The 23,793-nt window shown below is 46.8% G+C and overlaps 27 non-coding genes and 27 pseudogenes across 27 annotated transcripts; all 54 read left to right on the top strand.

The window, feature by feature from the left end:
• Positions 1-55: 55 nt before the first annotated feature.
• On the top strand, positions 56-236 carry LOC144466371 (U2 spliceosomal RNA; annotated as a pseudogene).
• A 445-nt stretch (positions 237-681) lies between these two features.
• LOC144465939 (U5 spliceosomal RNA) lies at positions 682-793 on the top strand. The gene has a single exon (XR_013493015.1). It is a non-coding gene; the product is annotated as a U5 spliceosomal RNA (small nuclear RNA).
• Positions 794-937: 144 nt separating this feature from the next.
• LOC144466072 (U2 spliceosomal RNA) lies at positions 938-1,118 on the top strand (annotated as a pseudogene).
• A 445-nt stretch (positions 1,119-1,563) lies between these two features.
• LOC144465740 (U5 spliceosomal RNA) lies at positions 1,564-1,677 on the top strand. Its single transcript, XR_013492852.1, has one exon. It is a non-coding gene; the product is annotated as a U5 spliceosomal RNA (small nuclear RNA).
• A 142-nt stretch (positions 1,678-1,819) lies between these two features.
• On the top strand, positions 1,820-2,000 carry LOC144465216 (U2 spliceosomal RNA; annotated as a pseudogene).
• A 445-nt stretch (positions 2,001-2,445) lies between these two features.
• On the top strand, positions 2,446-2,559 carry LOC144465454 (U5 spliceosomal RNA). Its single transcript, XR_013492597.1, has one exon. It is a non-coding gene; the product is annotated as a U5 spliceosomal RNA (small nuclear RNA).
• A 142-nt stretch (positions 2,560-2,701) lies between these two features.
• Positions 2,702-2,882, top strand: LOC144465224 (U2 spliceosomal RNA; annotated as a pseudogene).
• Positions 2,883-3,327: 445 nt separating this feature from the next.
• On the top strand, positions 3,328-3,441 carry LOC144465453 (U5 spliceosomal RNA). Its single transcript, XR_013492596.1, has one exon. It is a non-coding gene; the product is annotated as a U5 spliceosomal RNA (small nuclear RNA).
• Positions 3,442-3,583: 142 nt separating this feature from the next.
• Positions 3,584-3,764, top strand: LOC144465223 (U2 spliceosomal RNA; annotated as a pseudogene).
• Positions 3,765-4,209: 445 nt separating this feature from the next.
• On the top strand, positions 4,210-4,321 carry LOC144465938 (U5 spliceosomal RNA). The gene has a single exon (XR_013493014.1). It is a non-coding gene; the product is annotated as a U5 spliceosomal RNA (small nuclear RNA).
• Positions 4,322-4,465: 144 nt separating this feature from the next.
• LOC144466125 (U2 spliceosomal RNA) lies at positions 4,466-4,646 on the top strand (annotated as a pseudogene).
• A 445-nt stretch (positions 4,647-5,091) lies between these two features.
• Positions 5,092-5,206, top strand: LOC144465386 (U5 spliceosomal RNA). The gene has a single exon (XR_013492540.1). It is a non-coding gene; the product is annotated as a U5 spliceosomal RNA (small nuclear RNA).
• Positions 5,207-5,347: 141 nt separating this feature from the next.
• On the top strand, positions 5,348-5,528 carry LOC144465169 (U2 spliceosomal RNA; annotated as a pseudogene).
• A 445-nt stretch (positions 5,529-5,973) lies between these two features.
• Positions 5,974-6,088, top strand: LOC144465680 (U5 spliceosomal RNA). Its single transcript, XR_013492799.1, has one exon. It is a non-coding gene; the product is annotated as a U5 spliceosomal RNA (small nuclear RNA).
• Positions 6,089-6,229: 141 nt separating this feature from the next.
• Positions 6,230-6,410, top strand: LOC144466071 (U2 spliceosomal RNA; annotated as a pseudogene).
• A 445-nt stretch (positions 6,411-6,855) lies between these two features.
• On the top strand, positions 6,856-6,970 carry LOC144465948 (U5 spliceosomal RNA). Its single transcript, XR_013493025.1, has one exon. It is a non-coding gene; the product is annotated as a U5 spliceosomal RNA (small nuclear RNA).
• Positions 6,971-7,111: 141 nt separating this feature from the next.
• On the top strand, positions 7,112-7,292 carry LOC144466070 (U2 spliceosomal RNA; annotated as a pseudogene).
• A 445-nt stretch (positions 7,293-7,737) lies between these two features.
• On the top strand, positions 7,738-7,852 carry LOC144465417 (U5 spliceosomal RNA). The gene has a single exon (XR_013492568.1). It is a non-coding gene; the product is annotated as a U5 spliceosomal RNA (small nuclear RNA).
• A 141-nt stretch (positions 7,853-7,993) lies between these two features.
• On the top strand, positions 7,994-8,174 carry LOC144465178 (U2 spliceosomal RNA; annotated as a pseudogene).
• Positions 8,175-8,619: 445 nt separating this feature from the next.
• LOC144465679 (U5 spliceosomal RNA) lies at positions 8,620-8,734 on the top strand. The gene has a single exon (XR_013492798.1). It is a non-coding gene; the product is annotated as a U5 spliceosomal RNA (small nuclear RNA).
• Positions 8,735-8,875: 141 nt separating this feature from the next.
• Positions 8,876-9,056, top strand: LOC144465288 (U2 spliceosomal RNA; annotated as a pseudogene).
• A 445-nt stretch (positions 9,057-9,501) lies between these two features.
• On the top strand, positions 9,502-9,615 carry LOC144465377 (U5 spliceosomal RNA). Its single transcript, XR_013492532.1, has one exon. It is a non-coding gene; the product is annotated as a U5 spliceosomal RNA (small nuclear RNA).
• Positions 9,616-9,757: 142 nt separating this feature from the next.
• On the top strand, positions 9,758-9,938 carry LOC144466370 (U2 spliceosomal RNA; annotated as a pseudogene).
• Positions 9,939-10,383: 445 nt separating this feature from the next.
• On the top strand, positions 10,384-10,497 carry LOC144465731 (U5 spliceosomal RNA). Its single transcript, XR_013492844.1, has one exon. It is a non-coding gene; the product is annotated as a U5 spliceosomal RNA (small nuclear RNA).
• Positions 10,498-10,639: 142 nt separating this feature from the next.
• LOC144465175 (U2 spliceosomal RNA) lies at positions 10,640-10,820 on the top strand (annotated as a pseudogene).
• A 445-nt stretch (positions 10,821-11,265) lies between these two features.
• Positions 11,266-11,377, top strand: LOC144466026 (U5 spliceosomal RNA). The gene has a single exon (XR_013493071.1). It is a non-coding gene; the product is annotated as a U5 spliceosomal RNA (small nuclear RNA).
• Positions 11,378-11,521: 144 nt separating this feature from the next.
• Positions 11,522-11,702, top strand: LOC144466124 (U2 spliceosomal RNA; annotated as a pseudogene).
• Positions 11,703-12,147: 445 nt separating this feature from the next.
• LOC144465678 (U5 spliceosomal RNA) lies at positions 12,148-12,262 on the top strand. Its single transcript, XR_013492797.1, has one exon. It is a non-coding gene; the product is annotated as a U5 spliceosomal RNA (small nuclear RNA).
• Positions 12,263-12,403: 141 nt separating this feature from the next.
• LOC144465274 (U2 spliceosomal RNA) lies at positions 12,404-12,584 on the top strand (annotated as a pseudogene).
• Positions 12,585-13,029: 445 nt separating this feature from the next.
• Positions 13,030-13,143, top strand: LOC144465845 (U5 spliceosomal RNA). The gene has a single exon (XR_013492934.1). It is a non-coding gene; the product is annotated as a U5 spliceosomal RNA (small nuclear RNA).
• Positions 13,144-13,285: 142 nt separating this feature from the next.
• LOC144465781 (U2 spliceosomal RNA) lies at positions 13,286-13,466 on the top strand (annotated as a pseudogene).
• Positions 13,467-13,911: 445 nt separating this feature from the next.
• Positions 13,912-14,026, top strand: LOC144465609 (U5 spliceosomal RNA). The gene has a single exon (XR_013492737.1). It is a non-coding gene; the product is annotated as a U5 spliceosomal RNA (small nuclear RNA).
• Positions 14,027-14,167: 141 nt separating this feature from the next.
• Positions 14,168-14,348, top strand: LOC144465197 (U2 spliceosomal RNA; annotated as a pseudogene).
• Positions 14,349-14,793: 445 nt separating this feature from the next.
• Positions 14,794-14,907, top strand: LOC144465997 (U5 spliceosomal RNA). Its single transcript, XR_013493048.1, has one exon. It is a non-coding gene; the product is annotated as a U5 spliceosomal RNA (small nuclear RNA).
• Positions 14,908-15,049: 142 nt separating this feature from the next.
• Positions 15,050-15,230, top strand: LOC144465222 (U2 spliceosomal RNA; annotated as a pseudogene).
• Positions 15,231-15,675: 445 nt separating this feature from the next.
• On the top strand, positions 15,676-15,787 carry LOC144465946 (U5 spliceosomal RNA). The gene has a single exon (XR_013493024.1). It is a non-coding gene; the product is annotated as a U5 spliceosomal RNA (small nuclear RNA).
• Positions 15,788-15,931: 144 nt separating this feature from the next.
• LOC144466123 (U2 spliceosomal RNA) lies at positions 15,932-16,112 on the top strand (annotated as a pseudogene).
• Positions 16,113-16,557: 445 nt separating this feature from the next.
• Positions 16,558-16,672, top strand: LOC144465882 (U5 spliceosomal RNA). The gene has a single exon (XR_013492966.1). It is a non-coding gene; the product is annotated as a U5 spliceosomal RNA (small nuclear RNA).
• A 141-nt stretch (positions 16,673-16,813) lies between these two features.
• LOC144465196 (U2 spliceosomal RNA) lies at positions 16,814-16,994 on the top strand (annotated as a pseudogene).
• A 445-nt stretch (positions 16,995-17,439) lies between these two features.
• Positions 17,440-17,552, top strand: LOC144465722 (U5 spliceosomal RNA). The gene has a single exon (XR_013492837.1). It is a non-coding gene; the product is annotated as a U5 spliceosomal RNA (small nuclear RNA).
• Positions 17,553-17,695: 143 nt separating this feature from the next.
• Positions 17,696-17,876, top strand: LOC144466369 (U2 spliceosomal RNA; annotated as a pseudogene).
• A 445-nt stretch (positions 17,877-18,321) lies between these two features.
• Positions 18,322-18,435, top strand: LOC144465376 (U5 spliceosomal RNA). Its single transcript, XR_013492531.1, has one exon. It is a non-coding gene; the product is annotated as a U5 spliceosomal RNA (small nuclear RNA).
• Positions 18,436-18,577: 142 nt separating this feature from the next.
• LOC144466368 (U2 spliceosomal RNA) lies at positions 18,578-18,758 on the top strand (annotated as a pseudogene).
• Positions 18,759-19,203: 445 nt separating this feature from the next.
• On the top strand, positions 19,204-19,318 carry LOC144465473 (U5 spliceosomal RNA). The gene has a single exon (XR_013492614.1). It is a non-coding gene; the product is annotated as a U5 spliceosomal RNA (small nuclear RNA).
• Positions 19,319-19,459: 141 nt separating this feature from the next.
• LOC144466367 (U2 spliceosomal RNA) lies at positions 19,460-19,640 on the top strand (annotated as a pseudogene).
• Positions 19,641-20,085: 445 nt separating this feature from the next.
• LOC144465608 (U5 spliceosomal RNA) lies at positions 20,086-20,200 on the top strand. The gene has a single exon (XR_013492736.1). It is a non-coding gene; the product is annotated as a U5 spliceosomal RNA (small nuclear RNA).
• Positions 20,201-20,341: 141 nt separating this feature from the next.
• Positions 20,342-20,522, top strand: LOC144466365 (U2 spliceosomal RNA; annotated as a pseudogene).
• Positions 20,523-20,967: 445 nt separating this feature from the next.
• Positions 20,968-21,080, top strand: LOC144465721 (U5 spliceosomal RNA). Its single transcript, XR_013492836.1, has one exon. It is a non-coding gene; the product is annotated as a U5 spliceosomal RNA (small nuclear RNA).
• A 143-nt stretch (positions 21,081-21,223) lies between these two features.
• On the top strand, positions 21,224-21,404 carry LOC144466364 (U2 spliceosomal RNA; annotated as a pseudogene).
• A 445-nt stretch (positions 21,405-21,849) lies between these two features.
• LOC144465375 (U5 spliceosomal RNA) lies at positions 21,850-21,963 on the top strand. Its single transcript, XR_013492530.1, has one exon. It is a non-coding gene; the product is annotated as a U5 spliceosomal RNA (small nuclear RNA).
• A 142-nt stretch (positions 21,964-22,105) lies between these two features.
• Positions 22,106-22,286, top strand: LOC144465297 (U2 spliceosomal RNA; annotated as a pseudogene).
• Positions 22,287-22,731: 445 nt separating this feature from the next.
• On the top strand, positions 22,732-22,846 carry LOC144465607 (U5 spliceosomal RNA). The gene has a single exon (XR_013492735.1). It is a non-coding gene; the product is annotated as a U5 spliceosomal RNA (small nuclear RNA).
• A 141-nt stretch (positions 22,847-22,987) lies between these two features.
• LOC144466363 (U2 spliceosomal RNA) lies at positions 22,988-23,168 on the top strand (annotated as a pseudogene).
• A 445-nt stretch (positions 23,169-23,613) lies between these two features.
• LOC144465945 (U5 spliceosomal RNA) lies at positions 23,614-23,725 on the top strand. The gene has a single exon (XR_013493022.1). It is a non-coding gene; the product is annotated as a U5 spliceosomal RNA (small nuclear RNA).
• The last annotated feature ends 68 nt before the right edge of the window (positions 23,726-23,793 follow it).

Here is a 23,793-nt window from a genome sequence, read left to right as displayed (position 1 = left end):
TGACAAGTGACACTTGTGCCTGAAGATTGCGTTGGGCAGTTAACGGTTGGGCCACATCACTTTTCGGCCTTTTGGCTGTAGTAAATGTTCTCATCAGTTTAATATCTGATATGTCCTCAATAAGACGACAGCATTAAACATATGTTTTTTGTGTCGGGGGCTGAAAAAGGGGCTTGCTCCGTTCACTCCACGCATCGACCCGGTATTGCAGCGCCGCTGGAAATGGCGCACCCTTCTCCTGCCTTGTGGACAACCAAATATCGACGCAAACGGAGCGGCCCATTGCTCAAATTGCCATTGGACTGAGAAACAAATGAGTCCCACTGGATGCTGTCTTCATGGCCTGGCGTTGTGGCAAAATAGGCTCTGTTGACTCCTCATCACCCATGTCCCTTGGCGAACCTCATTGGGCTCCCAGTCTCAAATGGCTGTAAAACATGACAACTGGAGTAAAAGCCAATCAACAGCAAAATGAAGTCTCAAAAAATACAACGAGATTTGCACTTTTAATTGGCAGAAAAACACAGGACAGAGAGGAAATATTGCCACAGTGATATTGTGGGCAGGGGTAGGGGAATGGGTGTGGCCTGGGATTTGGATCGCGGGGCAAGTCAGGCGTACCGTGAGTGTTTTGACTGGGACGACTAGGGTCTTTGGCTGTTCTTCATCAAAGGGCTGTACTTACTCTGGTTTCTTTTCATAACGCACAAGTCTTTCGCCTTTTACTAAAGACTTCTGTGAAAAGCAACACCAATGAGTTGAAGCTATTTTCGGCAGGCATTGTCATTTGGCTTAGCGTTGTGCTTTTGTGAAGATCAGAAAAGCCATTTTAAGCCTGAGCTAGATTTAGGTGTTTGATGCCCAGTGAAAAGTATTGCACTGTGACAAGTGACACTTGTGCCTGAAGATTGCGTTGGGCAGCTAACGGTTGGGCCACATCACTTTTCGGCCTTTTGGCTGTAGTAAATGTTCTCATCAGTTTAATATCTGATATGTCCTCAATAAGACGACAACATTAAACATATGTTTTTTGTGTCGGGGGCTGAAAAAGGGGCTTGCTCCGTTCACTCCACGCATCGACCCGGTATTGCAGCGCCGCTGGAAATGGCGCACCCTTCTCCTGCCTTGTGGACAACCAAATATCGACGCAAACGGAGCGGCCCATTGCTCAAATTGCCATTGGACTGAGAAACAAATGAGTCCCACTGGATGCTGTCTTCATGGCCTGGCGTTGTGGCAAAATAGGCTCTGTTGACTCCTCATCACCCATGTCCCTTGGCGAACCTCATTGGGCTCCCAGTCTCAAATGGCTGTAAAACATGACAACTGGAGTAAAAGCCAATGAACAGCAAAATGAAGTCTCAAAAAATACAACGAGATTTGCACTTTTAATTGGCAGAAAAACACAGGACAGAGAGGAAATATTGCCACAGTGATATTGTGGGCAGGGGTAGGGGAATGGGTGTGGCCTGGGATTTGGATCGCGGGGCAAGTCAGGCGTACCGTGAGTGTTTTGACTGGGACGACTAGGGTCTTTGGCTGTTCTTCATCAAAGGGCTGTACTTACTCTGGTTTCTTTTCATAACGCACAAGTCTTTCGCCTTTTACTAAAGACTTCCGTGGAAAGGAACACCAATGCGTTGAAGCTATTTTTGGCAGGCTTTGTCATTTGGTTTAGTCTTGTGCTTTTGTGAAGATCAGAAAAGCCATTTTAAGCCTGAGCTAGATTTAGGTGTTTGATGCCCAGTGAAAAGTATTGCACTGTGACAAGTGACACTTGTGCCTGAAGATTGCGTTGGGCAGCTAACGGTTGGGCCACATCATTTTTCGGCCTTTTGGCTGTAGTAAATGTTCTCATCAGTTTAATATCTGATATGTCCTCAATAAGACGACAGCATTAAACATAAGTTTTTTGTGTCGGGGGCTGAAAAAGGGGCTTGCTCCGTTCACTCCACGCATCGACCCGGTATTGCAGCGCCGCTGGAAATGGCGCACCCTTCTCCTGCCTTGTGGACAACCAAATATCGACGCAAACGGAGCGGCCCATTGCTCAAATTGCCATTGGACTGAGAAACAAATGAGTCCCACTGGATGCTGTCTTCATGGCCTGGCGTTGTGGCAAAATAGGCTCTGTTGACTCCTCATCACCCATGTCCCTTGGCGAACCTCATTGGGCTCCCAGTCTCAAATGGCTGTAAAACATGACAACTGGAGTAAAAGCCAATCAACAGCAAAATGAAGTCTCAAAAAATACAACGAGATTTGCACTTTTAATTGGCAGAAAAACACAGGACAGAGAGGAAATATTGCCACAGTGATATTGTGGGCAGGGGTAGGGGAATGGGTGTGGCCTGGGATTTGGATCGCGGGGCAAGTCAGGCGTACCGTGAGTGTTTTGACTGGGACGACTAGGGTCTTTGGCTGTTCTTCATCAAAGGGCTGTACTTACTCTGGTTTCTTTTCATAACGCACAAGTCTTTCGCCTTTTACTAAAGACTTCCGTGGAAAGGAACACCAATGAGTTGAAGCTATTTTTGGCAGGCTTTGTCATTTGGTTTAGTCTTGTGCTTTTGTGAAGATCAGAAAAGCCATTTTAAGCCTGAGCTAGATTTAGGTGTTTGATGCCCAGTGAAAAGTATTGCACTGTGACAAGTGACACTTGTGCCTGAAGATTGCGTTGGGCAGCTAACGGTTGGGCCACATCATTTTTCGGCCTTTTGGCTGTAGTAAATGTTCTCATCAGTTTAATATCTGATATGTCCTCAATAAGACGACAGCATTAAACATATGTTTTTTGTGTCGGGGGCTGAAAAAGGGGCTTGCTCCGTTCACTCCACGCATCGACCCGGTATTGCAGCGCCGCTGGAAATGGCGCACCCTTCTCCTGCCTTGTGGACAACCAAATATCGACGCAAACGGAGCGGCCCATTGCTCAAATTGCCATTGGACTGAGAAACAAATGAGTCCCACTGGATGCTGTCTTCATGGCCTGGCGTTGTGGCAAAATAGGCTCTGTTGACTCCTCATCACCCATGTCCCTTGGCGAACCTCATTGGGCTCCCAGTCTCAAATGGCTGTAAAACATGACAACTGGAGTAAAAGCCAATCAACAGCAAAATGAAGTCTCAAAAAATACAACGAGATTTGCACTTTTAATTGGCAGAAAAACACAGGACAGAGAGGAAATATTGCCACAGTGATATTGTGGGCAGGGGTAGGGGAATGGGTGTGGCCTGGGATTTGGATCGCGGGGCATGTCAGGCGTACCGTGAGTGTTTTGACTGGGACGACTAGGGTCTTTGGCTGTTCTTCATCAAAGGGCTGTACTTACTCTGGTTTCTTTTCATAACGCACAAGTCTTTCGCCTTTTACTAAAGACTTCCGTGGAAAGGAACACCAATGAGTTGAAGCTATTTTTGGCAGGCTTTGTCATTTGGTTTAGTCTTGTGCTTTTGTGAAGATCAGAAAAGCCATTTTAAGCCTGAGCTAGATTTAGGTGTTTGATGCCCAGTGAAAAGTATTGCACTGTGACAAGTGACACTTGTGCCTGAAGATTGCGTTGGGCAGCTAACGGTTGGGCCACATCATTTTTCGGCCTTTTGGCTGTAGTAAATGTTCTCATCAGTTTAATATCTGATATGTCCTCAATAAGACGACAGCATTAAACATATGTTTTTTGTGTCGGGGGCTGAAAAAGGGGCTTGCTCCGTTCACTCCACGCATCGACCCGGTATTGCAGCGCCGCTGGAAATGGCGCACCCTTCTCCTGCCTTGTGGACAACCAAATATCGACGCAAACGGAGCGGCCCATTGCTCAAATTGCCATTGGACTGAGAAACAAATGAGTCCCACTGGATGCTGTCTTCATGGCCTGGCGTTGTGGCAAAATAGGCTCTGTTGACTCCTCATCACCCATGTCCCTTGGCGAACCTCATTGGGCTCCCAGTCTCAAATGGCTGTAAAACATGACAACTGGAGTAAAAGCCAATCAACAGCAAAATGAAGTCTCAAAAAATACAGCGAGATTTGCACTTTTAATTGGCAGAAAAACACAGGACAGAGAGGAAATATTGCCACAGTGATATTGTGGGCAGGGGTAGGGGAATGGGTGTGGCCTGGGATTTGGATCGCGGGGCAAGTCAGGCGTACCGTGAGTGTTTTGACTGGGACGACTAGGGTCTTTGGCTGTTCTTCATCAAAGGGCTGTACTTACTCTGGTTTCTTTTCATAACGCACAAGTCTTTCGCCTTTTACTAAAGACTTCTGTGAAAAGCAACACCAATGAGTTGAAGCTATTTTCGGCAGGCATTGTCATTTGGCTTAGCGTTGTGCTTTTGTGAAGATCAGAAAAGCCATTTTAAGCCTGAGCTAGATTTAGGTGTTTGATGCCCAGTGAAAAGTATTGCACTGTGACAAGTGACACTTGTGCCTGAAGATTGCGTTGGGCAGCTAACGGTTGGGCCACATCACTTTTCGGCCTTTTGGCTGTAGTAAATGTTCTCATCAGTTTAATATCTGATATGTCCTCAATAAGACGACAACATTAAACATATGTTTTTTGTGTCGGGGGCTGAAAAAGGGGCTTGCTCCGTTCACTCCACGCATCGACCCGGTATTGCAGCGCTGCTGGAAATGGCGCACCCTTCTCCTGCCTTGTGGACAACCAAATATCGACGCAAACGGAGCGGCCCATTGCTCAAATTGCCATTGGACTGAGAAACAAATGAGTCCCACTGGATGCTGTCTTCATGGCCTGGCGTTGTGGCAAAATAGGCTCTGTTGACTCTTCATCACCCATGTCCCTTGGCGAACCTCATTGGGCTCCCAGTCTCAAATGGCTGTAAAACATGACAACTGGAGTAAAAGCCAATCAACAGCAAAATGAAGTCTCAAAAAATACAGCGAGATTTGCACTTTTAATTGGCAGAAAAACACAGGACAGAGAGGAAATATTGCCACAGTGATATTGTGGGCAGGGGTAGGGGAATGGGTGTGGCCTGGGATTTGGATCGCGGGGCAAGTCAGGCGTACCGTGAGTGTTTTGACTGGGACGACTAGGGTCTTTGGCTGTTCTTCATCAAAGGGCTGTACTTACTCTGGTTTCTTTTCATAACGCACAAGTCTTTCGCCTTTTACTAAAGACTTCCGTGGAAAGGAACACCAATGAGTTGAAGCTATTTTTGGCAGGCTTTGCCATTTGGCTTAGCCTTGTGCTTTTGTGAAGATCAGAAAAGCCATTTTAAGCCTGAGCTAGATTTAGGTGTTTGATGCCCAGTGAAAAGTATTGCACTGTGACAAGTGACACTTGTGCCTTAAGATTGCGTTGGGCAGTTAACGGTTGGGCCACATCACTTTTCGGCCTTTTGGCTGTAGTAAATGTTCTCATCAGTTTAATATCTGATATGTCCTCAATAAGACGACAGCATTAAACAATAGTTTTTTGTGTCGGGGGCTGAAAAAGGGGCTTGCTCCGTTCACTCCACGCATCGACCCGGTATTGCAGCGCTGCTGGAAATGGCGCACCCTTCTCCTGCCTTGTGGACAACCAAATATCGACGCAAACGGAGCGGCCCATTGCTCAAATTGCCATTGGACTGAGAAACAAATGAGTCCCACTGGATGCTGTCTTCATGGCCTGGCGTTGTGGCAAAATAGGCTCTGTTGACTCCTCATCACCCATGTCCCTTGGCGAACCTCATTGGGCTCCCAGTCTCAAATGGCTGTAAAACATGACAACTGGAGTAAAAGCCAATCAACAGCAAAATGAAGTCTCAAAAAATACAGCGAGATTTGCACTTTTAATTGGCAGAAAAACACAGGACAGAGAGGAAATATTGCCACAGTGATATTGTGGGCAGGGGTAGGGGAATGGGTGTGGCCTGGGATTTGGATCGCGGGGCAAGTCAGGCGTACCGTGAGTGTTTTGACTGGGACGACTAGGGTCTTTGGCTATTCTTCATCAAAGGGCTGTACTTACTCTGGTTTCTTTTCATAACGCACAAGTCTTTCGCCTTTTACTAAAGACTTCCGTGGAAAGGAACACCAATGCGTTGAAGCTATTTTTGGCAGGCTTTGCCGTTTGGCTGAGCCTTGTGCTTTTGTGAAGATCAGAAAAGCCATTTTAAGCCTGAGCTAGATTTAGGTGTTTGATGCCCAGTGAAAAGTATTGCACTGTGACAAGTGACACTTGTGCCTGAAGATTGCGTTGGGCAGCTAACGGTTGGGCCACATCACTTTTCGGCCTTTTGGCTGTAGTAAATGTTCTCATCAGTTTAATATCTGATATGTCCTCAATAAGACGACAACATTAAACATATGTTTTTTGTGTCGGGGGCTGAAAAAGGGGCTTGCTCCGTTCACTCCACGCATCGACCCGGTATTGCAGCGCCGCTGGAAATGGCGCACCCTTCTCCTGCCTTGTGGACAACCAAATATCGACGCAAACGGAGCGGCCCATTGCTCAAATTGCCATTGGACTGAGAAACAAATGAGTCCCACTGGATGCTGTCTTCATGGCCTGGCGTTGTGGCAAAATAGGCTCTGTTGACTCCTCATCACCCATGTCCCTTGGCGAACCTCATTGGGCTCCCAGTCTCAAATGGCTGTAAAACATGACAACTGGAGTAAAAGCCAATCAACAGCAAAATGAAGTCTCAAAAAATACAGCGAGATTTGCACTTTTAATTGGCAGAAAAACACAGGACAGAGAGGAAATATTGCCACAGTGATATTGTGGGCAGGGGTAGGGGAATGGGTGTGGCCTGGGATTTGGATCGCGGGGCAAGTCAGGCGTACCGTGAGTGTTTTGACTGGGACGACTAGGGTCTTTGGCTGTTCTTCATCAAAGGGCTGTACTTACTCTGGTTTCTTTTCATAACGCACAAGTCTTTCGCCTTTTACTACAGACTTCCGTGGAAAGGAACACCAATGCGTTGAAGCTATTTTTGGCAGGCTTTGCCGTTTGGCTGAGCCTTGTGCTTTTGTGAAGATCAGAAAAGCCATTTTAAGCCTGAGCTAGATTTAGGTGTTTGATGCCCAGTGAAAAGTATTGCACTGTGACAAGTGACACTTGTGCCTGAAGATTGCGTTGGGCAGCTAACGGTTGGGCCACATCACTTTTCGGCCTTTTGGCTGTAGTAAATGTTCTCATCAGTTTAATATCTGATATGTCCTCAATAAGACGACAACATTAAACATATGTTTTTTGTGTCGGGGGCTGAAAAAGGGGCTTGCTCCGTTCACTCCACGCATCGACCCGGTATTGCAGCGCCGCTGGAAATGGCGCACCCTTCTCCTGCCTTGTGGACAACCAAATATCAACGCAAACGGAGCGGCCCATTGCTCAAATTGCCATTGGACTGAGAAACAAATGAGTCCCACTGGATGCTGTCTTCATGGCCTGGCGTTGTGGCAAAATAGGCTCTGTTGACTCCTCATCACCCATGTCCCTTGGCGAACCTCATTGGGCTCCCAGTCTCAAATGGCTGTAAAACATGACAACTGGAGTAAAAGCCAATCAACAGCAAAATGAAGTCTCAAAAAATACAGCGAGATTTGCACTTTTAATTGGCAGAAAAACACAGGACAGAGAGGAAATATTGCCACAGTGATATTGTGGGCAGGGGTAGGGGAATGGGTGTGGCCTGGGATTTGGATCGCGGGGCAAGTCAGGCGTACCGTGAGTGTTTTGACTGGGACGACTAGGGTCTTTGGCTGTTCTTCATCAAAGGGCTGTACTTACTCTGGTTTCTTTTCATAACGCACAAGTCTTTCGCCTTTTACTAAAGACTTCCGTGGAAAGGAACACCAATGAGTTGAAGCTATTTTTGGCAGGCTTTGCCGTTTGGCTGAGCCTTGTGCTTTTGTGAAGATCAGAAAAGCCATTTTAAGCCTGAGCTAGATTTAGGTGTTTGATGCCCAGTGAAAAGTATTGCACTGTGACAAGTGACACTTGTGCCTGAAGATTGCGTTGGGCAGCTAACGGTTGGGCCACATCACTTTTCGGCCTTTTGGCTGTAGTAAATGTTCTCATCAGTTTAATATCTGATATGTCCTCAATAAGACGACAGCATTAAACATATGTTTTTTGTGTCGGGGGCTGAAAAAGGGGCTTGCTCCGTTCACTCCACGCATCGACCCGGTATTGCAGCGCTGCTGGAAATGGCGCACCCTTCTCCTGCCTTGTGGACAACCAAATATCGACGCAAACGGAGCGGCCCATTGCTCAAATTGCCATTGGACTGAGAAACAAATGAGTCCCACTGGATGCTGTCTTCATGGCCTGGCGTTGTGGCAAAATAGGCTCTGTTGACTCCTCATCACCCATGTCCCTTGGCGAACCTCATTGGGCTCCCAGTCTCAAATGGCTGTAAAACATGACAACTGGAGTAAAAGCCAATCAACAGCAAAATGAAGTCTCAAAAAATACAGCGAGATTTGCACTTTTAATTGGCAGAAAAACACAGGACAGAGAGGAAATATTGCCACAGTGATATTGTGGGCAGGGGTAGGGGAATGGGTGTGGCCTGGGATTTGGATCGCGGGGCAAGTCAGGCGTACCGTGAGTGTTTTGACTGGGACGACTAGGGTCTTTGGCTGTTCTTCATCAAAGGGCTGTACTTACTCTGGTTTCTTTTCATAACGCACAAGTCTTTCGCCTTTTACTAAAGACTTCCGTGGAAAGGAACACCAATGCGTTGAAGCTATTTTTGGCAGGCTTTGCCGTTTGGCTGAGCCTTGTGCTTTTGTGAAGATCAGAAAAGCCATTTTAAGCCTGAGCTAGATTTAGGTGTTTGATGCCCAGTGAAAAGTACTGCACTGTGACAAGTGACACTTGTGCCTGAAGATTGCGTTGGGCAGCTAACGGTTGGGCCACATCACTTTTCGGCCTTTTGGCTGTAGTAAATGTTCTCATCAATTTAATATCTGATATGTCCTCAATAAGACGACAACATTAAACATATGTTTTTTGTGTCGGGGGCTGAAAAAGGGGCTTGCTCCGTTCACTCCACGCATCGACCCGGTATTGCAGCGCCGCTGGAAATGGCGCACCCTTCTCCTGCCTTGTGGACAACCAAATATCAACGCAAACGGAGCGGCCCATTGCTCAAATTGCCATTGGACTGAGAAACAAATGAGTCCCACTGGATGCTGTCTTCATGGCCTGGCGTTGTGGCAAAATAGGCTCTGTTGACTCCTCATCACCCATGTCCCTTGGCGAACCTCATTGGGCTCCCAGTCTCAAATGGCTGTAAAACATGACAACTGGAGTAAAAGCCAATCAACAGCAAAATGAAGTCTCAAAAAATACAGCGAGATTTGCACTTTTAATTGGCAGAAAAACACAGGACAGAGAGGAAATATTGCCACGGTGATATTGTGGGCAGGGGTAGGGGAATGGGTGCGGCCTGGGATTTGGATCGCGGGGCAAGTCAGGCGTACCGTGAGTGTTTTGACTGGGACGACTAGGGTCTTTGGCTGTTCTTCATCAAAGGGCTGTACTTACTCTGGTTTCTTTTCATAACGCACAAGTCTTTCGCCTTTTACTAAAGACTTCCGTGGAAAGGAACACCAATGAGTTGAAGCTATTTTTGGCAGGCTTTGTCATTTGGCTTAGCCTTGTGCTTTTGTGAAGTTCAGAAAAGCCATTTTAAGCCTGAGCTAGATTTAGGTGTTTGATGCCCAGTGAAAAGTATTGCACTGTGACAAGTGACACTTGTGCCTGAAGATTGTGTTGGGCAGCTAACGGTTGGGCCACATCACTTTTCGGCCTTTTGGCTGTAGTAAATGTTCTCATCAGTTTAATATCTGATATGTCCTCAATAAGACGACAGCATTAAACATATGTTTTTTGTGTCGGGGGCTGAAAAAGGGGCTTGCTCCGTTCACTCCACGCATCGACCCGGTATTGCAGCGCCGCTGGAAATGGCGCACCCTTCTCCTGCCTTGTGGACAACCAAATATCAACGCAAACGGAGCGGCCCATTGCTCAAATTGCCATTGGACTGAGAAACAAATGAGTCCCACTGGATGCTGTCTTCATGGCCTGGCGTTGTGGCAAAATAGGCTCTGTTGACTCCTCATCACCCATGTCCCTTGGCGAACCTCATTGGGCTCCCAGTCTCAAATGGCTGTAAAACATGACAACTGGAGTAAAAGCCAATCAACAGCAAAATGAAGTCTCAAAAAATACAGCGAGATTTGCACTTTTAATTGGCAGAAAAACACAGGACAGAGAGGAAATATTGCCACAGTGATATTGTGGGCAGGGGTAGGGGAATGGGTGTGGCCTGGGATTTGGATCGCGGGGCAAGTCAGGCGTACCGTGAGTGTTTTGACTGGGACGACTAGGGTCTTTGGCTGTTCTTCATCAAAGGGCTGTACTTACTCTGGTTTCTTTTCATAACGCACAAGTCTTTCGCCTTTTACTAAAGACTTCCGTGAAAAGGAACACCAATGCGTTGAAGCTATTTTTGGCAGGCTTTGTCATTTGGTTTAGTCTTGTGCTTTTGTGAAGATCAGAAAAGCCATTTTAAGCCTGAGCTAGATTTAGGTGTTTGATGCCCAGTGAAAAGTATTGCACTGTGACAAGTGACACTTGTGCCTGAAGATTGCGTTGGGCAGCTAACGGTTGGGCCACATCATTTTTCGGCCTTTTGGCTGTAGTAAATGTTCTCATCAGTTTAATATCTGATATGTCCTCAATAAGACGACAACATTAAACATATGTTTTTTGTGTCGGGGGCTGAAAAAGGGGCTTGCTCCGTTCACTCCACGCATCGACCCGGTATTGCAGCGCCGCTGGAAATGGCGCACCCTTCTCCTGCCTTGTGGACAACCAAATATCGACGCAAACGGAGCGGCCCATTGCTCAAATTGCCATTGGACTGAGAAACAAATGAGTCCCACTGGATGCTGTCTTCATGGCCTGGCGTTGTGGCAAAATAGGCTCTGTTGACTCCTCATCACCCATGTCCCTTGGCGAACCTCATTGGGCTCCCAGTCTCAAATGGCTGTAAAACATGACAACTGGAGTAAAAGCCAATCAACAGCAAAATGAAGTCTCAAAAAATACAGCGAGATTTGCACTTTTAATTGGCAGAAAAACACAGGACAGAGAGGAAATATTGCCACAGTGATATTGTGGGCAGGGGTAGGGGAATGGGTGTGGCCTGGGATTTGGATCGCGGGGCAAGTCAGGCGTACCGTGAGTGTTTTGACTGGGACGACTAGGGTCTTTGGCTGTTCTTCATCAAAGGGCTGTACTTACTCTGGTTTCTTTTCATAACGCACAAGTCTTTCGCCTTTTACTAAAGACTTTTGTGAAAAGCAACACCAATGAGTTGAAGCTATTTTCGGCAGGCATTGTCATTTGGCTTAGCGTTGTGCTTTTGTGAAGATCAGAAAAGCCATTTTAAGCCTGAGCTAGATTTAGGTGTTTGATGCCCAGTGAAAAGTATTGCACTGTGACAAGTGACACTTGTGCCTGAAGATTGCGTTGGGCAGCTAACGGTTGGGCCACATCACTTTTCGGCCTTTTGGCTGTAGTAAATGTTCTCATCAGTTTAATATCTGATATGTCCTCAATAAGACGACAACATTAAACATATGTTTTTTGTGTCGGGGGCTGAAAAAGGGGCTTGCTCCGTTCACTCCACGCATCGACCCGGTATTGCAGCGCTGCTGGAAATGGCGCACCCTTCTCCTGCCTTGTGGACAACCAAATATCGACGCAAACGGAGCGGCCCATTGCTCAAATTGCCATTGGACTGAGAAACAAATGAGTCCCACTGGATGCTGTCTTCATGGCCTGGCGTTGTGGCAAAATAGGCTCTGTTGACTCCTCATCACCCATGTCCCTTGGCGAACCTCATTGGGCTCCCAGTCTCAAATGGCTGTAAAACATGACAACTGGAGTAAAAGCCAATCAACAGCAAAATGAAGTCTCAAAAAATACAGCGAGATTTGCACTTTTAATTGGCAGAAAAACACAGGACAGAGAGGAAATATTGCCACAGTGATATTGTGGGCAGGGGTAGGGGAATGGGTGTGGCCTGGGATTTGGATCGCGGGGCAAGTCAGGCGTACCGTGAGTGTTTTGACTGGGACGACTAGGGTCTTTGGCTGTTCTTCATCAAAGGGCTGTACTTACTCTGGTTTCTTTTCATAACGCACAAGTCTTTCGCCTTTTACTAAAGACTTCCGTGGAAAGGAACACCAATGCGTTGAAGCTATTTTTGGCAGGCTTTGCCGTTTGGCTGAGCCTTGTGCTTTTGTGAAGATCAGAAAAGCCATTTTAAGCCTGAGCTAGATTTAGGTGTTTGATGCCCAGTGAAAAGTATTGCACTGTGACAAGTGACACTTGTGCCTGAAGATTGCGTTGGGCAGCTAACGGTTGGGCCACATCACTTTTCGGCCTTTTGGCTGTAGTAAATGTTCTCATCAGTTTAATATCTGATATGTCCTCAATAAGACGACAACATTAAACATATGTTTTTTGTGTCGGGGGCTGAAAAAGGGGCTTGCTCCGTTCACTCCACGCATCGACCCGGTATTGCAGCGCCGCTGGAAATGCCGCACCCTTCTCCTGCCTTGTGGACAACCAAATATCAACGCAAACGGAGCGGCCCATTGCTCAAATTGCCATTGGACTGAGAAACAAATGAGTCCCACTGGATGCTGTCTTCATGGCCTGGCGTTGTGGCAAAATAGGCTCTGTTGACTCCTCATCACCCATGTCCCTTGGCGAACCTCATTGGGCTCCCAGTCTCAAATGGCTGTAAAACATGACAACTGGAGTAAAAGCCAATCAACAGCAAAATGAAGTCTCAAAAAATACAGCGAGATTTGCACTTTTAATTGGCAGAAAAACACAGGACAGAGAGGAAATATTGCCACAGTGATATTGTGGGCAGGGGTAGGGGAATGGGTGTGGCCTGGGATTTGGATCGCGGGGCAAGTCAGGCGTACCGTGAGTGTTTTGACTGGGACGACTAGGGTCTTTGGCTGTTCTTCATCAAAGGGCTGTACTTACTCTGGTTTCTTTTCATGACGCACAAGTCTTTCGCCTTTTACTAAAGACTTCCGTGGAAAGGAACACCAATGCGTTGAAGCTATTTTTGGCAGGCTTTGTCATTTGGTTTAGTCTTGTGCTTTTGTGAAGATCAGAAAAGCCATTTTAAGCCTGAGCTAGATTTAGGTGTTTGATGCCCAGTGAAAAGTATTGCACTGTGACAAGTGACACTTGTGCCTGAAGATTGCGTTGGGCAGCTAACGGTTGGGCCACATCACTTTTCGGCCTTTTGGCTGTAGTATCTGTTCTCATCAGTTTAATATCTGATATGTCCTCAATAAGACGACAGCATTAAACATATGTTTTATGTGTCGGGGGCTGAAAAAGGGGCTTGCTCCGTTCACTCCACGCATCGACCCGGTATTGCAGCGCCGCTGGAAATGGCGCACCCTTCTCCTGCCTTGTGGACAACCAAATATCAACGCAAACGGAGCGGCCCATTGCTCAAATTGCCATTGGACTGAGAAACAAATGAGTCCCACTGGATGCTGTCTTCATGGCCTGGCGTTGTGGCAAAATAGGCTCTGTTGACTCCTCATCACCCATGTCCCTTGGCGAACCTCATTGGGCTCCCAGTCTCAAATGGCTGTAAAACATGACAACTGGAGTAAAAGCCAATCAACAGCAAAATGAAGTCTCAAAAAATACAGCGAGATTTGCACTTTTAATTGGCAGAAAAACACAGGACAGAGAGGAAATATTGCCACAGTGATATTGTGGGCAGGGGTAGGGGAATGGGTGTGGCCTGGGATTTGGATCGCGGGGCAAGTCAGGCGTACCGTGAGTGTTTTGACTGGGACGACTAGGGTCTTTGGCTGTTCTTCATCAAAGGGCTGTACTTACTCTGGTTTCTTTTCATAACGCACAAGTCTTTCGCCTTTTACTAAAGACTTCCGTGGAAAGCAACACCAATGAGTTGAAGCTATTTTTGGCAGGCTTTGCCATTTGGCTTAGCCTTGTGCTTTTGTGAAGATCAGAAAAGCCATTTTAAGCCTGAGCTAGATTTAGGTGTTTGATGCCCAGTGAAAAGTATTGCACTGTGACAAGTGACACTTGTGCCTGAAGATTGCGTTGGGCAGCTAACGGTTGGGCCACATCACTTTTTGGCCTTTTGGCTGTAGTAAATGTTCTCATCAGTTTAATATCTGATATGTCCTCAATAAGACGACAGCATTAAACATATGTTTTTTGTGTCGGGGGCTGAAAAAGGGGCTTGCTCCGTTCACTCCACGCATCGACCCGGTATTGCAGCGCCGCTGGAAATGGCGCACCCTTCTCCTGCCTTGTGGACAACCAAATATCGACGCAAACGGAGCGGCCCATTGCTCAAATTGCCATTGGACTGAGAAACAAATGAGTCCCACTGGATGCTGTCTTCATGGCCTGGCGTTGTGGCAAAATAGGCTCTGTTGACTCCTCATCACCCATGTCCCTTGGCGAACCTCATTGGGCTCCCAGTCACAAATGGCTGTAAAATATGACAACTGGAGTAAAAGCCAATCAACAGCAAAATGAAGTCTCAAAAAATACAACGAGATTTGCACTTTTAATTGGCAGAAAAACACAGGACAGAGAGGAAATATTGCCACAGTGATATTGTGGGCAGGGGTAGGGGAATGGGTGTGGCCTGGGATTTGGATCGCGGGGCAAGTCAGGCGTACCGTGAGTGTTTTGACTGGGACGACTAGGGTCTTTGGCTGTTCTTCATCAAAGGGCTGTACTTACTCTGGTTTGTTTTCATGACGCACAAGTCTTTCGCCTTTTACTAAAGACTTCCGTGGAAAGGAACACCAATGCGTTGAAGCTATTTTTGGCAGGCTTTGTCATTTGGTTTAGTCTTGTGCTTTTGTGAAGATCAGAAAAGCCATTTTAAGCCTGAGCTAGATTTAGGTGTTTGATGCCCAGTGAAAAGTATTGCACTGTGACAAGTGACACTTGTGCCTGAAGATTGCGTTGGGCAGCTAACGGTTGGGCCACATCATTTTTCGGCCTTTTGGCTGTAGTAAATGTTCTCATCAGTTTAATATCTGATATGTCCTCAATAAGACGACAGCATTAAACATATGTTTTTTGTGTCGGGGGCTGAAAAAGGGGCTTGCTCCGTTCACTCCACGCATCGACCCGGTATTGCAGCGCCGCTGGAAATGGCGCACCCTTCTCCTGCCTTGTGGACAACCAAATATCAACGCAAACGGAGCGGCCCATTGCTCAAATTGCCATTGGACTGAGAAACAAATGAGTCCCACTGGATGCTGTCTTCATGGCCTGGCGTTGTGGCAAAATAGGCTCTGTTGACTCCTCATCACCCATGTCCCTTGGCGAACCTCATTGGGCTCCCAGTCTCAAATGGCTGTAAAACATGACAACTGGAGTAAAAGCCAATCAACAGCAAAATGAAGTCTCAAAAAATACAACGAGATTTGCACTATTAATTGGCAGAAAAACACAGGACAGAGAGGAAATATTGCCACAGTGATATTGTGGGCAGGGGTAGGGGAATGGGTGTGGCCTGGGATTTGGATCGCGGGGCAAGTCAGGCGTACCGTGAGTGTTTTGACTGGGACGACTAGGGTCTTTGGCTGTTCTTCATCAAAGGGCTGTACTTACTCTGGTTTCTTTTCATAACGCACAAGTCTTTCGCCTTTTACTAAAGACTTCTGTGAAAAGCAACACCAATGATTTGAAGCTATTTTTGGCAGGCATTGTCATTTGGCTTAGCGTTGTGCTTTTGTGAAGATCAGAAAAGCCATTTTAAGCCTGAGCTAGATTTAGGTGTTTGATGCCCAGTGAAAAGTATTGCACTGTGACAAGTGACACTTGTGCCTGAAGATTGCGTTGGGCAGCTAACGGTTGGGCCACATCACTTTTCGGCCTTTTGGCTGTAGTAAATGTTCTCATCAGTTTAATATCTGATATGTCCTCAATAAGACGACAACATTAAACATATGTTTTTTGTGTCGGGGGCTGAAAAAGGGGCTTGCTCCGTTCACTCCACGCATCGACCCGGTATTGCAGCGCTGCTGGAAATGGCGCACCCTTCTCCTGCCTTGTGGACAACCAAATATCGACGCAAACGGAGCGGCCCATTGCTCAAATTGCCATTGGACTGAGAAACAAATGAGTCCCACTGGATGCTGTCTTCATGGCCTGGCGTTGTGGCAAAATAGGCTCTGTTGACTCCTCATCACCCATGTCCCTTGGCGAACCTCATTGGGCTCCCAGTCTCAAATGGCTGTAAAACATGACAACTGGAGTAAAAGCCAATCAACAGCAAAATGAAGTCTCAAAAAATACAGCGAGATTTGCACTTTTAATTGGCAGAAAAACACAGGACAGAGAGGAAATATTGCCACAGTGATATTGTGGGCAGGGGTAGGGGAATGGGTGTGGCCTGGGATTTGGATCGCGGGGCAAGTCAGGCGTACCGTGAGTGTTTTGACTGGGACGACTAGGGTCTTTGGCTGTTCTTCATCAAAGGGCTGTACTTACTCTGGTTTCTTTTCATAACGCACAAGTCTTTCGCCTTTTACTAAAGACTTCCGTGGAAAGCAACACCAATGCGTTGAAGCTATTTTTGGCAGGCTTTGCCGTTTGGCTGAGCCTTGTGCTTTTGTGAAGATCAGAAAAGCCATTTTAAGCCTGAGCTAGATTTAGGTGTTTGATGCCCAGTGAAAAGTATTGCACTGTGACAAGTGACACTTGTGCCTGAAGATTGCGTTGGGCAGCTAACGGTTGGGCCACATCACTTTTTGGCCTTTTGGCTGTAGTAAATGTTCTCATCAGTTTAATATCTGATATGTCCTCAATAAGACGACAGCATTAAACATATGTTTTTTGTGTCGGGGGCTGAAAAAGGGGCTTGCTCCGTTCACTCCACGCATCGACCCGGTATTGCAGCGCCGCTGGAAATGGCGCACCCTTCTCCTGCCTTGTGGACAACCAAATATCGACGCAAACGGAGCGGCCCATTGCTCAAATTGCCATTGGACTGAGAAACAAATGAGTCCCACTGGATGCTGTCTTCATGGCCTGGCGTTGTGGCAAAATAGGCTCTGTTGACTCCTCATCACCCATGTCCCTTGGCGAACCTCATTGGGCTCCCAGTCTCAAATGGCTGTAAAACATGACAACTGGAGTAAAAGCCAATCAACAGCAAAATGAAGTCTCAAAAAATACAGCGAGATTTGCACTTTTAATTGGCAGAAAAACACAGGACAGAGAGGAAATATTGCCACAGTGATATTGTGGGCAGGGGTAGGGGAATGGGTGTGGCCTGGGATTTGGATCGCGGGGCAAGTCAGGCGTACCGTGAGTGTTTTGACTGGGACGACTAGGGTCTTTGGCTGTTCTTCATCAAAGGGCTGTACTTACTCTGGTTTCTTTTCATAACGCACAAGTCTTTCGCCTTTTACTAAAGACTTCCGTGGAAAGGAACACCAATGCGTTGAAGCTATTTTTGGCAGGCTTTGCAGTTTGGCTGAGCCTTGTGCTTTTGTGAAGATCAGAAAAGCCATTTTAAGCCTGAGCTAGATTTAGGTGTTTGATGCCCAGTGAAAAGTATTGCACTGTGACAAGTGACACTTGTGCCTGAAGATTGCGTTGGGCAGCTAACGGTTGGGCCACATCACTTTTCGGCCTTTTGGCTGTAGTAAATGTTCTCATCAGTTTAATATCTGATATGTCCTCAATAAGACGACAGCATTAAACATATGTTTTTTGTGTCGGGGGCTGAAAAAGGGGCTTGCTCCGTTCACTCCACGCATCGACCCGGTATTGCAGCGCCGCTGGAAATGGCGCACCCTTCTCCTGCCTTGTGGACAACCAAATATCAACGCAAACGGAGCGGCCCATTGCTCAAATTGCCATTGGACTGAGAAACAAATGAGTCCCACTGGATGCTGTCTTCATGGCCTGGCGTTGTGGCAAAATAGGCTCTGTTGACTCCTCATCACCCATGTCCCTTGGCGAACCTCATTGGGCTCCCAGTCTCAAATGGCTGTAAAACATGACAACTGGAGTAAAAGCCAATCAACAGCAAAATGAAGTCTCAAAAAATACAGCGAGATTTGCACTTTTAATTGGCAGAAAAACACAGGACAGAGAGGAAATATTGCCACGGTGATATTGTGGGCAGGGGTAGGGGAATGGGTGCGGCCTGGGATTTGGATCGCGGGGCAAGTCAGGCGTACCGTGAGTGTTTTGACTGGGACGACTAGGGTCTTTGGCTGTTCTTCATCAAAGGGCTGTACTTACTCTGGTTTCTTTTCATAACGCACAAGTCTTTCGCCTTTTACTAAAGACTTCCGTGGAAAGGAACACCAATGAGTTGAAGCTATTTTTGGCAGGCTTTGTCATTTGGCTTAGCCTTGTGCTTTTGTGAAGATCAGAAAAGCCATTTTAAGCCTGAGCTAGATTTAGGTGTTTGATGCCCAGTGAAAAGTATTGCACTGTGACAAGTGACACTTGTGCCTGAAGATTGTGTTGGGCAGCTAACGGTTGGGCCACATCACTTTTCGGCCTTTTGGCTGTAGTAAATGTTCTCATCAGTTTAATATCTGATATGTCCTCAATAAGACGACAGCATTAAACATATGTTTTTTGTGTCGGGGGCTGAAAAAGGGGCTTGCTCCGTTCACTCCACGCATCGACCCGGTATTGCAGCGCCGCTGGAAATGGCGCACCCTTCTCCTGCCTTGTGGACAACCAAATATCGACGCAAACGGAGCGGCCCATTGCTCAAATTGCCATTGGACTGAGAAACAAATGAGTCCCACTGGATGCTGTCTTCATGGCCTGGCGTTGTGGCAAAATAGGCTCTGTTGACTCCTCATCACCCATGTCCCTTGGCGAACCTCATTGGGCTCCCAGTCTCAAATGGCTGTAAAACATGACAACTGGAGTAAAAGCCAATCAACAGCAAAATGAAGTCTCAAAAAATACAGCGAGATTTGCACTTTTAATTGGCAGAAAAACACAGGACAGAGAGGAAATATTGCCACAGTGATATTGTGGGCAGGGGTAGGGGAATGGGTGTGGCCTGGGATTTGGATCGCGGGGCAAGTCAGGCGTACCGTGAGTGTTTTGACTGGGACGACTAGGGTCTTTGGCTGTTCTTCATCAAAGGGCTGTACTTACTCTGGTTTCTTTTCATAACGCACAAGTCTTTCGCCTTTTACTAAAGACTTCCGTGAAAAGCAACACCAATGAGTTGAAGCTATTTTTGGCAGGCTTTGCCATTTGGCTGAGCCTTGTGCTTTTGTGAAGATCAGAAAAGCCATTTTAAGCCTGAGCTAGATTTAGGTGTTTGATGCCCAGTGAAAAGTATTGCACTGTGATAAGTGACACTTGTGCCTGAAGATTGCGTTGGGCAGCTAACGGTTGGGCCACATCACTTTTCGGCCTTTTGGCTGTAGTAAATGTTCTCATCAGTTTAATATCTGATATGTCCTCAATAAGACGACAGCATTAAACATATGTTTTTTGTGTCGGGGGCTGAAAAAGGGGCTTGCTCCGTTCACTCCACGCATCGACCCGGTATTGCAGCGCCGCTGGAAATGGCGCACCCTTCTCCTGCCTTGTGGACAACCAAATATCGACGCAAACGGAGCGGCCCATTGCTCAAATTGCCATTGGACTGAGAAACAAATGAGTCCCACTGGATGCTGTCTTCATGGCCTGGCGTTGTGGCAAAATAGGCTCTGTTGACTCCTCATCACCCATGTCCCTTGGCGAACCTCATTGGGCTCCCAGTCTCAAATGGCTGTAAAACATGACAACTGGAGTAAAAGCCAATCAACAGCAAAATGAAGTCTCAAAAAATACAGCGAGATTTGCACTTTTAATTGGCAGAAAAACACAGGACAGAGAGGAAATATTGCCACAGTGATATTGTGGGCAGGGGTAGGGGAATGGGTGTGGCCTGGGATTTGGATCGCGGGGCAAGTCAGGCGTACCGTGAGTGTTTTGACTGGGACGACTAGGGTCTTTGGCTGTTCTTCATCAAAGGGCTGTACTTACTCTGGTTTCTTTTCATAACGCACAAGTCTTTCGCCTTTTACTAAAGACTTCCGTGGAAAGCAACACCAATGAGTTGAAGCTATTTTTGGCAGGCTTTGCCATTTGGCTTAGCCTTGTGCTTTTGTGAAGATCAGAAAAGCCATTTTAAGCCTGAGCTAGATTTAGGTGTTTGATGCCCAGTGAAAAGTATTGCACTGTGACAAGTGACACTTGTGCCTGAAGATTGCGTTGGGCAGCTAACGGTTGGGCCACATCACTTTTCGGCCTTTTGGCTGTAGTAAATGTTCTCATCAGTTTAATATCTGATATGTCCTCAATAAGACGACAGCATTAAACATATGTTTTTTGTGTCGGGGGCTGAAAAAGGGGCTTGCTCCGTTCACTCCACGCATCGACCCGGTATTGCAGCGCCGCTGGAAATGGCGCACCCTTCTCCTGCCTTGTGGACAACCAAATATCGACGCAAACGGAGCGGCCCATTGCTCAAATTGCCATTGGACTGAGAAACAAATGAGTCCCACTGGATGCTGTCTTCATGGCCTGGCGTTGTGGCAAAATAGGCTCTGTTGACTCCTCATCACCCATGTCCCTTGGCGAACCTCATTGGGCTCCCAGTCTCAAATGGCTGTAAAACATGACAACTGGAGTAAAAGCCAATCAACAGCAAAATGAAGTCTCAAAAAATACAGCGAGATTTGCACTTTTAATTGGCAGAAAAACACAGGACAGAGAGGAAATATTGCCACAGTGATATTGTGGGCAGGGGTAGGGGAATGGGTGTGGCCTGGGATTTGGATCGCGGGGCAAGTCAGGCGTACCGTGAGTGTTTTGACTGGGACGACTAGGGTCTTTGGCTGTTCTTCATCAAAGGGCTGTACTTACTCTGGTTTCTTTTCATAACGCACAAGTCTTTCGCCTTTTACTAAAGACTTCCGTGGAAAGGAACACCAATGCGTTGAAGCTATTTTTGGCAGGCTTTGCAGTTTGGCTGAGCCTTGTGCTTTTGTGAAGATCAGAAAAGCCATTTTAAGCCTGAGCTAGATTTAGGTGTTTGATGCCCAGTGAAAAGTATTGCACTGTGACAAGTGACACTTGTGCCTGAAGATTGCGTTGGGCAGCTAACGGTTGGGCCACATCACTTTTCGGCCTTTTGGCTGTAGTAAATGTTCTCATCAGTTTAATATCTGATATGTCCTCAATAAGACGACAGCATTAAACATATGTTTTTTGTGTCGGGGGCTGAAAAAGGGGCTTGCTCCGTTCACTCCACGCATCGACCCGGTATTGCAGCGCCGCTGGAAATGGCGCACCCTTCTCCTGCCTTGTGGACAACCAAATATCAACGCAAACGGAGCGGCCCATTGCTCAAATTGCCATTGGACTGAGAAACAAATGAGTCCCACTGGATGCTGTCTTCATGGCCTGGCGTTGTGGCAAAATAGGCTCTGTTGACTCCTCATCACCCATGTCCCTTGGCGAACCTCATTGGGCTCCCAGTCTCAAATGGCTGTAAAACATGACAACTGGAGTAAAAGCCAATCAACAGCAAAATGAAGTCTCAAAAAATACAGCGAGATTTGCACTTTTAATTGGCAGAAAAACACAGGACAGAGAGGAAATATTGCCACGGTGATATTGTGGGCAGGGGTAGGGGAATGGGTGCGGCCTGGGATTTGGATCGCGGGGCAAGTCAGGCGTACCGTGAGTGTTTTGACTGGGACGACTAGGGTCTTTGGCTGTTCTTCATCAAAGGGCTGTACTTACTCTGGTTTCTTTTCATAACGCACAAGTCTTTCGCCTTTTACTAAAGACTTCCGTGGAAAGGAACACCAATGAGTTGAAGCTATTTTTGGCAGGCTTTGTCATTTGGCTTAGCCTTGTGCTTTTGTGAAGATCAGAAAAGCCATTTTAAGCCTGAGCTAGATTTAGGTGTTTGATGCCCAGTGAAAAGTATTGCACTGTGATAAGTGACACTTGTGCCTGAAGATTGCGTTGGGCAGCTAACGGTTGGGCCACATCACTTTTCGGCCTTTTGGTTGTAGTAAATGTTCTCATCAGTTTAATATCTGATATGTCCTCAATAAGACGACAGCATTAAACATATGTTTTTTGTGTCGGGGGCTGAAAAAGGGGCTTGCTCCGTTCACTCCACGCATCGACCCGGTATTGCAGCGCCGCTGGAAATGGCGCACCCTTCTCCTGCCTTGTGGACAACCAAATATCGACGCAAACGGAGCGGCCCATTGCTCAAATTGCCATTGGACTGAGAAACAAATGAGTCCCACTGGATGCTGTCTTCATGGCCTGGCGTTGTGGCAAAATAGGCTCTGTTGACTCCTCATCACCCATGTCCCTTGGCGAACCTCATTGGGCTCCCAGTCTCAAATGGCTGTAAAACATGACAACTGGAGTAAAAGCCAATCAACAGCAAAATGAAGTCTCAAAAAATACAGCGAGATTTGCACTTTTAATTGGCAGAAAAACACAGGACAGAGAGGAAATATTGCCACAGTGATATTGTGGGCAGGGGTAGGGGAATGGGTGTGGCCTGGGATTTGGATCGCGGGGCAAGTCAGGCGTACCGTGAGTGTTTTGACTGGGACGACTAGGGTCTTTGGCTGTTCTTCATCAAAGGGCTGTACTTACTCTGGTTTCTTTTCATAACGCACAAGTCTTTCGCCTTTTACTAAAGACTTCCGTGGAAAGCAACACCAATGAGTTGAAGCTATTTTTGGCAGGCTTTGCCATTTGGCTTAGCCTTGTGCTTTTGTGAAGATCAGAAAAGCCATTTTAAGCCTGAGCTAGATTTAGGTGTTTGATGCCCAGTGAAAAGTATTGCACTGTGACAAGTGACACTTGTGCCTGAAGATTGCGTTGGGCAGCTAACGGTTGGGCCACATCACTTTTCGGCCTTTTGGCTGTAGTAAATGTTCTCATCAGTTTAATATCTGATATGTCCTCAATAAGACGACAGCATTAAACATATGTTTTTTGTGTCGGGGGCTGAAAAAGGGGCTTGCTCCGTTCACTCCACGCATCGACCCGGTATTGCAGCGCCGCTGGAAATGGCGCACCCTTCTCCTGCCTTGTGGACAACCAAATATCAACGCAAACGGAGCGGCCCATTGCTCAAATTGCCATTGGACTGAGAAACAAATGAGTCCCACTGGATGCTGTCTTCATGGCCTGGCGTTGTGGCAAAATAGGCTCTGTTGACTCCTCATCACCCATGTCCCTTGGCGAACCTCATTGGGCTCCCAGTCTCAAATGGCTGTAAAACATGACAACTGGAGTAAAAGCCAATCAACAGCAAAATGAAGTCTCAAAAAATACAACGAGATTTGCACTTTTAATTGGCAGAAAAACACAGGACAGAGAGGAAATATTGCCACAGTGATATTGTGGGCAGGGGTAGGGGAATGGGTGTGGCCTGGGATTTGGATCGCGGGGCAAGTCAGGCGTACCGTGAGTGTTTTGACTGGGACGACTAGGGTCTTTGGCTGTTCTTCATCAAAGGGCTGTACTTACTCTGGTTTCTTTTCATAACGCACAAGTCTTTCGCCTTTTACTAAAGACTTCTGTGAAAAGCAACACCAATGATTTGAAGCTATTTTTGGCAGGCATTGTCATTTGGCTTAGCGTTGTGCTTTTGTGAAGATCAGAAAAGCCATTTTAAGCCTGAGCTAGATTTAGGTGTTTGATGC

This window comes from Epinephelus lanceolatus, chromosome 12, assembly GCF_041903045.1.
Source record: "Epinephelus lanceolatus isolate andai-2023 chromosome 12, ASM4190304v1, whole genome shotgun sequence".
Classification (NCBI taxonomy): Eukaryota; Metazoa; Chordata; class Actinopteri; order Perciformes; family Serranidae; genus Epinephelus; species Epinephelus lanceolatus.
Note: the sequence above shows the minus strand (reverse complement) of the source record. Positions and strands in the feature narration are given on the sequence as shown.